The sequence below is a fragment of the Papaver somniferum genome, chromosome 5 (genome assembly GCF_003573695.1).
Source record: "Papaver somniferum cultivar HN1 chromosome 5, ASM357369v1, whole genome shotgun sequence".
NCBI classification, from domain to species: Eukaryota; Viridiplantae; Streptophyta; class Magnoliopsida; order Ranunculales; family Papaveraceae; genus Papaver; species Papaver somniferum.
Window position 1 is genome coordinate 96,217,320 of NC_039362.1, and position 8,882 is coordinate 96,226,201.

Consider the following 8,882-nt stretch of genomic DNA (forward strand, 5'->3'; position numbering starts at 1 on the left):
TGCATTGGGACGGGGTGAGGCGAAGCCAAACCATACCAAATCAAAAAATCCTAAGCATGGACAGGGCGAGGCGAAGCCGAGCCACAACAAATCAAAAATGCACGATGGGATAGACGAAGCCACATCACAAAGATATGCTTCAAAGGAAAAATAAAAATCTAGTTGTAATTAAAATGGGTTATACATGATTTAGGGATATCGTTGGCAGGAGAGTCTGCTCCGAGCGGCAATGATTGTGCAGTCGAGATACAAAATCTTAGAATCGCGTTAACACTATGGCGCTCTATGGGTGGCATGCCAAATATAGGATTCTTGGCAAGTCCGGACTTGCCTAACTAGGTCAGAAATTTTTACTATATAAAAAGCACTTCACCATCATCATAACCTCATTCGTCTTATAGAGCAGCCGCCGAAAGAGAAAATGTATTTCTTCGCTTAGGTTTATAGAAGAAGATCTAATGGAGTTTAAAGAGGGGGCAAGGATGATCAACGCTATATTTCTGACACCTCTTGTATGAGAAGAACCCTAAAAAGTTCTTCCTTGAGCACAGTTAGCAACTCTCTGAGTCCTCCTCCTGCTCATCTTCTTTGTTTTCTTTGCAAAAATCTATTTTGTTCAGTTAAATCTAGATCTTAAGATAGTCATAGCTATAATTTTTCTTTTTTCTCTGGCTGATTGAGGATATACTTTCTTAGTGATTGCTAATGCTGCCTAGTTTTTTTTTTTTTTTTTTTGTTGTAAAAGCCAATTTGTGGAGCAAAGTCGTCTAATTTTAATGGCGTCACATTTGGTTGAAGGTTGGCAATAATAATAAACGATTCTCCGTGCCTATCAAAACCTCAATTTTGAACAAGGCCTCGAACAAGTCGATACATTTCTTTACAATGCTCAATTTTTCTTTGTTATTCGTTAAATATTTTTTATTAGGCAGACAATAATAGTTAGATTTGTGATTGTTACTCTTAATTAGCTGTACTGTTGCATAAGGTCATATCTCCTAGTGTTAAGGAGACAGATTTGAAATATGTTGGGCTTCGAATCCTGCCGGAGATGGGCATTACTCATGACATTTTTTAAGTGCCATATAATCTAGTTCTCAATCTTCTTGATATGTTTGTTTAGGGGCCTTTTTGTTTACATTTCCATTGGCAGAACCTATGATAGTTTATAAGCATTGTCGATTTGGGAACATTTGGTGAGTTATAATCTGTTGTAGCTTGGAAACCGTAGCCTGGCATGCTTCTTTAGTGAATAAGCGTTTAGGGTTTTGAAGACATTATGTTCTTGAATTTTTTTCGTCAAATTTTGGCAGTGATGACTTATACACAGCTTTATGCCAGTTCTGCTTCAGAAAATTCTTGATAGAGAGAGCTGAAATATCTGAGCCTAGTTTTCTTTTCATTTTTTTTAATATGTATTTGGATACAGACTGATATGTCATGTGTTCTGTTAATTGTGAAGCCAATGATGATATTGTCTAATTAATTGAGGTATAGTGGAACTGAGACCCTGTTTACAGGTATAGTGGAACTGAGACCCTGTTTACAGGGAGAACCCCTTGGCAAAGCTATATTTCAAATGACATCAATGGATCTAGCTGAGGCATTTTTGTATATGGGTTTTGATCTTTTGACTTAGAAAGTTCTGTGATGACACTATTGTGGACTAGAGTTTCTGATTGGGGCACTTCACCCTAATATTTGATTACAAACCCTTGGCTGTCTGAGCACTTCTATACAATATATAATAACTTTCATATGTACCTGTGTTTATTGCCATGCTGATGATGATTTTGTCCAATCACCTGAGATGTAGTGGAACTGAGACCCTGTTTACAGGGAGAACCCCTTGGGGAAATTGCATTTCACATGAAATTAATGGATAATTCTGAGGCAGCTAATGTAGTTATTTTGTCTTTTTAAGTTTAGTTTTGACTACTGCTTTCTTCACCATGATTGAGTTTTTAACTATTCTACATTTCACAATAACTGGTTGACATGTGGACTGAAAAAGCTCATAAAGTGTGTGTTGTCTATCAGCTTCTTCTTTCGAAATTTACGAGACCGCAGTTAAACTACAACACTATATTATTTCATGCAAGGCTAATGAAATCCAAGCTTGGGTTTATGTGGATTTGAATAACGTATCACTCTTAAATGATTTTTCCTCATGATTTATTAGAAGAAGTTTATTAGAAGGGCAACGATGATCAATGCTATATTTCTGACACCTCTTGTATGAGAAGAACCTTCAAAAAGTTCTTCCTTGAGCACAGTTAGCAACTCTCTGAGCCCTTCTCCTCCTTATGTTCCTCTTGTTTTGTCATTATAGTTTTGTCATTATAGCCTCACGTTTTCAGTCAGGTAATTTTTTAACCCAGGCACACCTAAGCCCTACAGCTAAGCTGATGGTTCATATAAAAAAGCCAATTTGCAGAGCAAAGTCGTCTAATTTTAATGGCGTAACATTTGCATTGAAGGTTGGCAATAATAAGAAACGATTCTCCGTGCCTATCGAAACCTCAATTTTGAACAAGGCCTCGAACAAGTCGATACATTTCTTTATTGTTATTCATTAATTTTTTTTATCAGGTAGACAATAATCATGACTGGTGACATTTTTTAAGTGCCATATAATCTAGTTCTCAATCTTCTTGATACATGATCAAGTATCCAACAATGAAGACACAGGTATATTGCCAAGTTAGCTATGTTTCTTTAGGCCTTAGGGGCATTAGCTTTTTGCTTTTTGTTTACCTATGTAGTATTATATCAATTCCATTGGCAGAACCTAGGATAAAATTTATAGGTAAACATTTGGTGAGTTACTACTCTGTGGTGAGTTACTACTCTGTTGTAGATTGGAAACCATTGCCTGTCATGCTTTTTAGTGAACAAAAGAGTTTTTCATCTAGCATTATGAAGACATTGTGTAATTGAATCTTATTTGTGGAGTTTTGGCAGTGATGACTTATACACAGCTTTATGCCAGTTCTGCTTCAGAAAATTCTTGATAGAGAGCTGAAATATATCTGAGTCTAATTTTCTTTTTTTATGCTTCTATGTATGGCATATTTTCACTGAATACAGACTGATAATGTCACATCATCTATTCTATTAATTGTGAAGCCGATGATGATATTATCCAATTAATTGAGGTAAAGTGGAACTGAGACCCTGTTTACAGGGAGAACCCCTTGGCGAAGCTATATTTCAAATGACATCAATGGATCTAGCTGAGGCATTTTATTGTTTGTCCTTTCAATTTGGTTTCAATTTTTTAAGCTTTGTTCACTCGATGTTACTTGTGACTCGATGTTACTTGTGTTACTTGTTTCTCGTGTGAAAAAGGAATCAATCTTGATATTGATGCGATGATGAGTTGAAGCACACGGGAGTGTGTATAGGGCAGTGGAAAAGACCTAAATAGTCTTTGCCGTGAGCCTTTAACAAAAACGACTTCTCCTTCCACTGAGCTTCAAGTATCTTGATAGATTTCCTTTTTTTTTCTGTTTCATTTATATTTTTGACGTTAATTACACATTTATTTATTTAGTTTGTTAAGTTTAGAATGAACTGAACGTCTGGCAGATATTGTGCTTTAGTTTGCTCAGGGAATAAATACTTTTCCTTTGGTCATATGCCAAGCTATGTTAACTGCATGTTGCACCCCGGGCTTCTCTGAAGTATGCGATGATGAAAAAAGCCCCAATGCTCGTGCTATATTTATGCTGTTTAGTGTTGCAGGTTTGCTTAGTTTCTTTAACAGCTTATTTGTGTCAAAATAACGGCCAGATTTTTGCAGTTTTACAATTTCTTTTTTGTTTGACTGAAATTCACCAGAATCATAGTTGTTTTTTGCAAGTTATGAATATTGTTAGAGTTAAATTACCCATGGTGACTGCATTGGTTTCCTTTCCCTAGTTTTCCTGATTACTTGCTTTATTGACGAGATTTATAAGATGGAAGTGATGATCCTTTCCCCAGCTGATCGACTAAGATTATAGTGTGCGTTTTGTTTAAATCTCTTTTTCAACAGAGGAGGTTTTCCAAGCCAGTACTCTGATCCATCTTTTTTCTCCTCGCATTATGAAACACTTGTTGTTCATTATGATAGTTCGAAAATGGTGATTTGTGTTCTGTTGAATAGAATTTGTTGTTCAATGTTTATGATGATAAATCTAAGGCTTGTTTCTCAAGAACATTCGCAGTTGCCGACTGAGAGCTTTCGCCTTTCGCAGGGCTTGAGAGCTAGTGCTGCTTTATTCCTTCCTTGGATGTCTGAAACATTTTGATAAAACTCTTTTTTGTAACTTTTAACTTATTGATCTTCAGATCCATCATAATGGAGTAAATTACATTTGACAGTTTTCATGAAAATAATTTCTTGCTTATATTTTTCATTTCAACGACAACTTTTTGTACAAAAACTTCGTATATGATGATAGATTTTGTAGTTAGCGGATGTGTAAGTTAGATTTCATCAATGATATTGTAAAGTTACACACACTAAGCCTAAATCTTACATCAAAATTATCTTTTTCTTATGAGTTTTCAATGGATTGTGAAAATAGGAATCAAATTAGTTTTCAATTATGAGTTGAAGCACACGGGAGTGTACCTAAAAATCTTTGCCGTGAGCCTTTAACAAAAACGACTTCTCCTTCCACTGAGCTCAAGTATCTTTATAGATTCCTTTTTATGTTTCATTTATATTTTGTTCATGATAAGCAAAAAGCACACATCTATTTTACATTTTAGATTTATGATATAAACCCCAAACCTCAAATATTTTTGTATGTGGTTGAAAGATAATACTCTCATGATATCCATTAAAAATCTGTTCCTTTATTTTCCTCGTGTAATCTTTTAATTCTAATTAGTTTTTTCGGATAGCACATTCGAAGGCTTACAGGTGACATTTTCATAAAAGACCTGATGAGCTCAAAAGTTGTGCAAAATCTTTTTGGTCTTTCTGTTTGTATCCTCTTGTGTTGGGTTTTTTGTAAACTTTTACATTTGGATCCTTTGTAGAAAGACCAACATCTTGAAGATTATATGCAGTTCTTGATTAATGTTAATGAAACCGAAAATGACATGTCCACCACATCGCTTTGAAAATAACCAGAAACAAAACAAGTTAATAACTTGTTTTTGTTTCTGGTTATTTTCGAAGCGCTGTGGTGGACATGTTATTTTCAATGTAAAATCTAGGCCAACTTGGTCGCTTTGGGGGAGAATCATTGGTGCTTTTGGCAAATCAATCAACTTACAAAGAAACACACTTACAAAGAAAGGTTGCTGTTTGCAAATGATTATTTATTCAGTTAGTATTATTGATTACAATTTAGAGTTAATGAATTTATTATGCAGAGATATGTGTGTATCGGAGTTGTGCTTTAAATGCATTTTATCCGAAAGAGTTATCTGCGAAACTGATTTTTGGTGAAGGTGGGCAGTTGAGTTTCATATAATCTATTGATTTATCAACAATCATTTTCCACATTTGTAATTTTTCCTTGGTCTTGTGTTTTTCAGTTTTATTATTCACTGTGGTTTTGTTTTTTTTGATAGTTTTTGGGGGTATTTTTAAAATGCAGAGATATGTGTGTGTACTATTTATAGTGACCTGAAAATTCAGTGATGATACTATTGTGGACTAGAGTTGTTTCTGATTGGGGCACTTCACCTTACTATTTGATTACAAACCCTCGGCTGTCTGAGCACTGTTATATACATTATATAATAACTTTCGTATTTACATGTGTTTATCGCCAATGCTCATGATGACTCTGTCCAATCACCTGAGATGTAGTGGAACTGAGACCCTGTTTACAGGGAGAACCCCTTGGGGAAATTGCATTTCACATGAAATTAATGGATATTTCTGAGGCATTTTGCTAATGCAGTCATTTTATCTTTTTAAGTTTCGTTTTGACTACTACTTTGCAGTCATTTTATCTTATTCCCAGGACCCGTTCCCGTTCTCCATGATACTGAGCAACAAAACATCGTAGATTAACGGAGGAGACTTTGAGAAAAAGAAGAAGGAAACAGCTTGACAAATAAACACTTGAAGAAAAAGATTGATCAATAGTAGTTGTGAAAAAGGGAAACAAGTTGTTGAATCAGCAGCACTCCATTTTGAATTCCTTCATTGCATTTTTTAATGGAGGGAAAGGATCATTTCAACTAAAAATTGGTCAAGGTGAAGAGGAGAAGCAGGAGCAGCAGAACGGGATGGAAAGAGGAACAGTTGGTTGTCTTCCCGAGGAATTGGTGATTGAAAGCATTCTGACCAGATTACCAGCCCGGACTCTAGGTGCTTGCTGTTGCGTCAGTAAGTTATGGTACAATTCAATCCTTAAAGATTCTAGATTTTCAGCTATTCATTACATTCAAAACAAAAATAAACAATTTCTAGTCTTTAATATACTTAATCTATTGAGAGGCGGTATAGAATAATTTACTGGTTCAGTCTATTAGAACGAGAAAAGGTTGTTATCAGACTTATCTCAGGTCAAAATAACCCGAGGCGTATATATGAATTAGTAGGCTTTTGCAATGGTTTACCTTGTATAAAGCTAGTCGGTAAACCTGCTGACACTTATTGTTACATAACTATCCTTAACCCGATCAGGGGTGATTCACTTGTCCTCTCATATATACTTATGGTATCATACATACACTTGTATCATGGTTTTGGTTATGATTCATTTTCAAAAGTATACAAGGCTGTCATTATTTTTGCTTCAAAAGCCAACAACGAGTTTCTTTGCATGGTTATTACACTGGGAACCATGTCATGGAGAAAGATAATTACTAGTATTCTTGATATCTCACCACCACCGGGTTCTTCTCCTTTTCCTAGCCGAATGGTCACTAGAGTCTCGAGAACTCTATATAGACAAGCCACCTTTTGCGGGGGTGATCTTTATTGGAGGACCAAGAATAAAGTTGCTAATAATGATGATGAGATTGAAATGTTGCTCTCACTCGAGAAGATTCGCTTCATTCGTCTCCCGACTGAATGTACTCCGACAACAGCGACACGTGAGGGTCAGGATTTAATAGTTGATCATCTTCTGGAGTTTAAAGGATACCCTTGTACTGCACGTTCCGAGAGGATGCCCAACAGTATTTATCATTGTGGCCATCGTTGTAATTATCAGACTGGTGTTTGTTGTTGTTGTTACAAGGTTGATATGTATATATTGAAGGACAAGGTCATGCAAGTATGGACCAGGGAGGAAACTTTCTGTGTTCAGATTATGGTTCAGGAAGGTTTACTACCAACTCCCTCTGTCGGTACTTTAACACTTCTGATGCTATGCCTCCTCCTATGCGCATGTTGACTTTCTCTGATAAGGTGTTATTGTATTGGTTTAATGGGGAACGTCTTATATTCTACAATGTGCAAGAAAAGCATCTCAAGTTGGTGGAATGATCCCGCACCTATCCTAGTATTTTTTCAAACAAAGATGAACGAAGACCTAGAGCGTTATATTGGTGATGATGATAATGTTTATCAGCTGCACGCTCAAGTGGAGAACACTGTTTCTCTGGAAACCTTCATTCCTAAAGAAGCTAAAACTATCAAAACTGATTGTTCTGATGACCTGATACCCTTTCTCGAAAACAACATAGCGGCAGGATGGTTGACTGCGAGTAGGGAAAAACATACTTATTCTGTTTTCTTTTGATTTCATTTTAAAAGTTCCTTGATTATAAGCCACTGATTGTTTCTTATAAATCCACCTAGGTAATATCCTTTTGTTAGGCTTAGCAAAATACGGCGTCGAATTCAGTATACGTTCTTGAATCGACATCAAAACTCTCAGTACGTTAGATTTCGACAAGTCAGCATTCCACTTTTTCTTTCTCAAAAGACTTAAGCGAACCTTCCCATCCCATCCCAACTTAGGGTGCAATTGCAAACCGTGAGAATGGTACGTAACATCCGGTGGTTCGTTTGGGTAGCTCGCAGGAAAAATTATTTTGAAGAAAAATAGGCCGTCGTGGAAAGGCGTACCTGGTTCACCAACAATCACTGCTTGTATAAAATCCTTACAGCCTTTGTAAGCCCTAACGAATATCGTACCAGGAAGACCCTCCTTTAGCATTCTCCAATCTTCCATAATCTTCTTTGTACGAATATCTTCTTCACCGGGTTTCGCATTAACCTCATCGCCATGCACAAAGAGGTCATCGTTGAAGATAACTGCAAACTGATTAAATTTGTTCTTATGCTTCAAATATTCTTCTTCGTCTCTTTTTAATCTCTTTTGCAAATCTTCATCTCCCTTGTTTTGAATACCTTGATCTTCTTCCTTCTTGTCAAAAATATTGTCGTCAAAACTCTCCACGTCAAAAATATCCATGCAAGTGTTTATAAGCTTTTCAAAAGTATGTTTGTAGTTAATCTAGCTAATAATTGTCTTGTTTGATATATTTATAGCACTCGGAAAGTAGTCTTTTCTATTAGGAAAAGTACTTAGAATCAGCATCGAACTTCTATTACTTACGAAACCTCTGGTTTGATATATTTGTTTCCTATTATTTAGAATCGGTCCCCGACTTATAACCCAAAAATGTCACTATCCATATATAAAAACTCCAACAAAACAAATTGTTCACAAAAACCCCATTTAATATAAACTGTCTATATTACCCTTCTAGTTTAAATCACCCCAACAAAAACAAAAATCAACCACACTTGAATTTTTATTATATTGTCTCCCCCAACAAGAAATAAACAACCACCAATAAGCACCGCCGCCACCGATAACCACCGCCACCACTTCCGACCACCGCCGCCATCACCTCCGACCACCGCCAACGCCACCTTCCGCCACCGCCGCCACCGACCACCGCCGCAACCT

The 8,882-nt window shown here is 36.3% G+C and overlaps 16 non-coding genes and 2 pseudogenes across 16 annotated transcripts; all 18 read left to right on the forward strand.

The window, feature by feature from the left end:
* The first annotated feature begins 475 nt into the window (after positions 1 to 475).
* LOC113284990 lies at positions 476 to 569 on the forward strand. The gene has a single exon (XR_003328511.1). It is a non-coding gene; the product is annotated as a small nucleolar RNA snoR1 (small nucleolar RNA).
* A 186-nt stretch (positions 570 to 755) lies between these two features.
* On the forward strand, positions 756 to 877 carry LOC113284948. Its single transcript, XR_003328471.1, has one exon. It is a non-coding gene; the product is annotated as a small nucleolar RNA snoR86 (small nucleolar RNA).
* A 427-nt stretch (positions 878 to 1,304) lies between these two features.
* Positions 1,305 to 1,392, forward strand: LOC113284902. The gene has a single exon (XR_003328428.1). It is a non-coding gene; the product is annotated as a small nucleolar RNA Z223 (small nucleolar RNA).
* A 69-nt stretch (positions 1,393 to 1,461) lies between these two features.
* Positions 1,462 to 1,605, forward strand: LOC113284930 (annotated as a pseudogene).
* Positions 1,606 to 1,638: 33 nt separating this feature from the next.
* LOC113284973 lies at positions 1,639 to 1,735 on the forward strand. Its single transcript, XR_003328494.1, has one exon. It is a non-coding gene; the product is annotated as a small nucleolar RNA Z157/R69/R10 (small nucleolar RNA).
* A 45-nt stretch (positions 1,736 to 1,780) lies between these two features.
* On the forward strand, positions 1,781 to 1,895 carry LOC113284925. The gene has a single exon (XR_003328453.1). It is a non-coding gene; the product is annotated as a small nucleolar RNA Z278 (small nucleolar RNA).
* An 89-nt stretch (positions 1,896 to 1,984) lies between these two features.
* Positions 1,985 to 2,091, forward strand: LOC113285029. Its single transcript, XR_003328543.1, has one exon. It is a non-coding gene; the product is annotated as a small nucleolar RNA snoR97 (small nucleolar RNA).
* Positions 2,092 to 2,199: 108 nt separating this feature from the next.
* Positions 2,200 to 2,294, forward strand: LOC113284985. The gene has a single exon (XR_003328505.1). It is a non-coding gene; the product is annotated as a small nucleolar RNA snoR1 (small nucleolar RNA).
* Positions 2,295 to 2,436: 142 nt separating this feature from the next.
* Positions 2,437 to 2,559, forward strand: LOC113284944. The gene has a single exon (XR_003328467.1). It is a non-coding gene; the product is annotated as a small nucleolar RNA snoR86 (small nucleolar RNA).
* A 396-nt stretch (positions 2,560 to 2,955) lies between these two features.
* LOC113284904 lies at positions 2,956 to 3,043 on the forward strand. The gene has a single exon (XR_003328430.1). It is a non-coding gene; the product is annotated as a small nucleolar RNA Z223 (small nucleolar RNA).
* Positions 3,044 to 3,128: 85 nt separating this feature from the next.
* On the forward strand, positions 3,129 to 3,243 carry LOC113284921. The gene has a single exon (XR_003328448.1). It is a non-coding gene; the product is annotated as a small nucleolar RNA Z278 (small nucleolar RNA).
* Positions 3,244 to 3,368: 125 nt separating this feature from the next.
* On the forward strand, positions 3,369 to 3,480 carry LOC113284996. Its single transcript, XR_003328516.1, has one exon. It is a non-coding gene; the product is annotated as a small nucleolar RNA Z152/R70/R12 (small nucleolar RNA).
* A 177-nt stretch (positions 3,481 to 3,657) lies between these two features.
* LOC113285063 lies at positions 3,658 to 3,799 on the forward strand. Its single transcript, XR_003328571.1, has one exon. It is a non-coding gene; the product is annotated as a small nucleolar RNA snoR134 (small nucleolar RNA).
* A 163-nt stretch (positions 3,800 to 3,962) lies between these two features.
* On the forward strand, positions 3,963 to 4,071 carry LOC113284911. The gene has a single exon (XR_003328437.1). It is a non-coding gene; the product is annotated as a small nucleolar RNA Z103 (small nucleolar RNA).
* A 93-nt stretch (positions 4,072 to 4,164) lies between these two features.
* On the forward strand, positions 4,165 to 4,289 carry LOC113284711. The gene has a single exon (XR_003328335.1). It is a non-coding gene; the product is annotated as a small nucleolar RNA SNORD14 (small nucleolar RNA).
* A 297-nt stretch (positions 4,290 to 4,586) lies between these two features.
* LOC113284999 lies at positions 4,587 to 4,678 on the forward strand (annotated as a pseudogene).
* A 688-nt stretch (positions 4,679 to 5,366) lies between these two features.
* Positions 5,367 to 5,508, forward strand: LOC113285069. The gene has a single exon (XR_003328576.1). It is a non-coding gene; the product is annotated as a small nucleolar RNA snoR135 (small nucleolar RNA).
* Positions 5,509 to 5,779: 271 nt separating this feature from the next.
* Positions 5,780 to 5,894, forward strand: LOC113284917. The gene has a single exon (XR_003328444.1). It is a non-coding gene; the product is annotated as a small nucleolar RNA Z278 (small nucleolar RNA).
* The last annotated feature ends 2,988 nt before the right edge of the window (positions 5,895 to 8,882 follow it).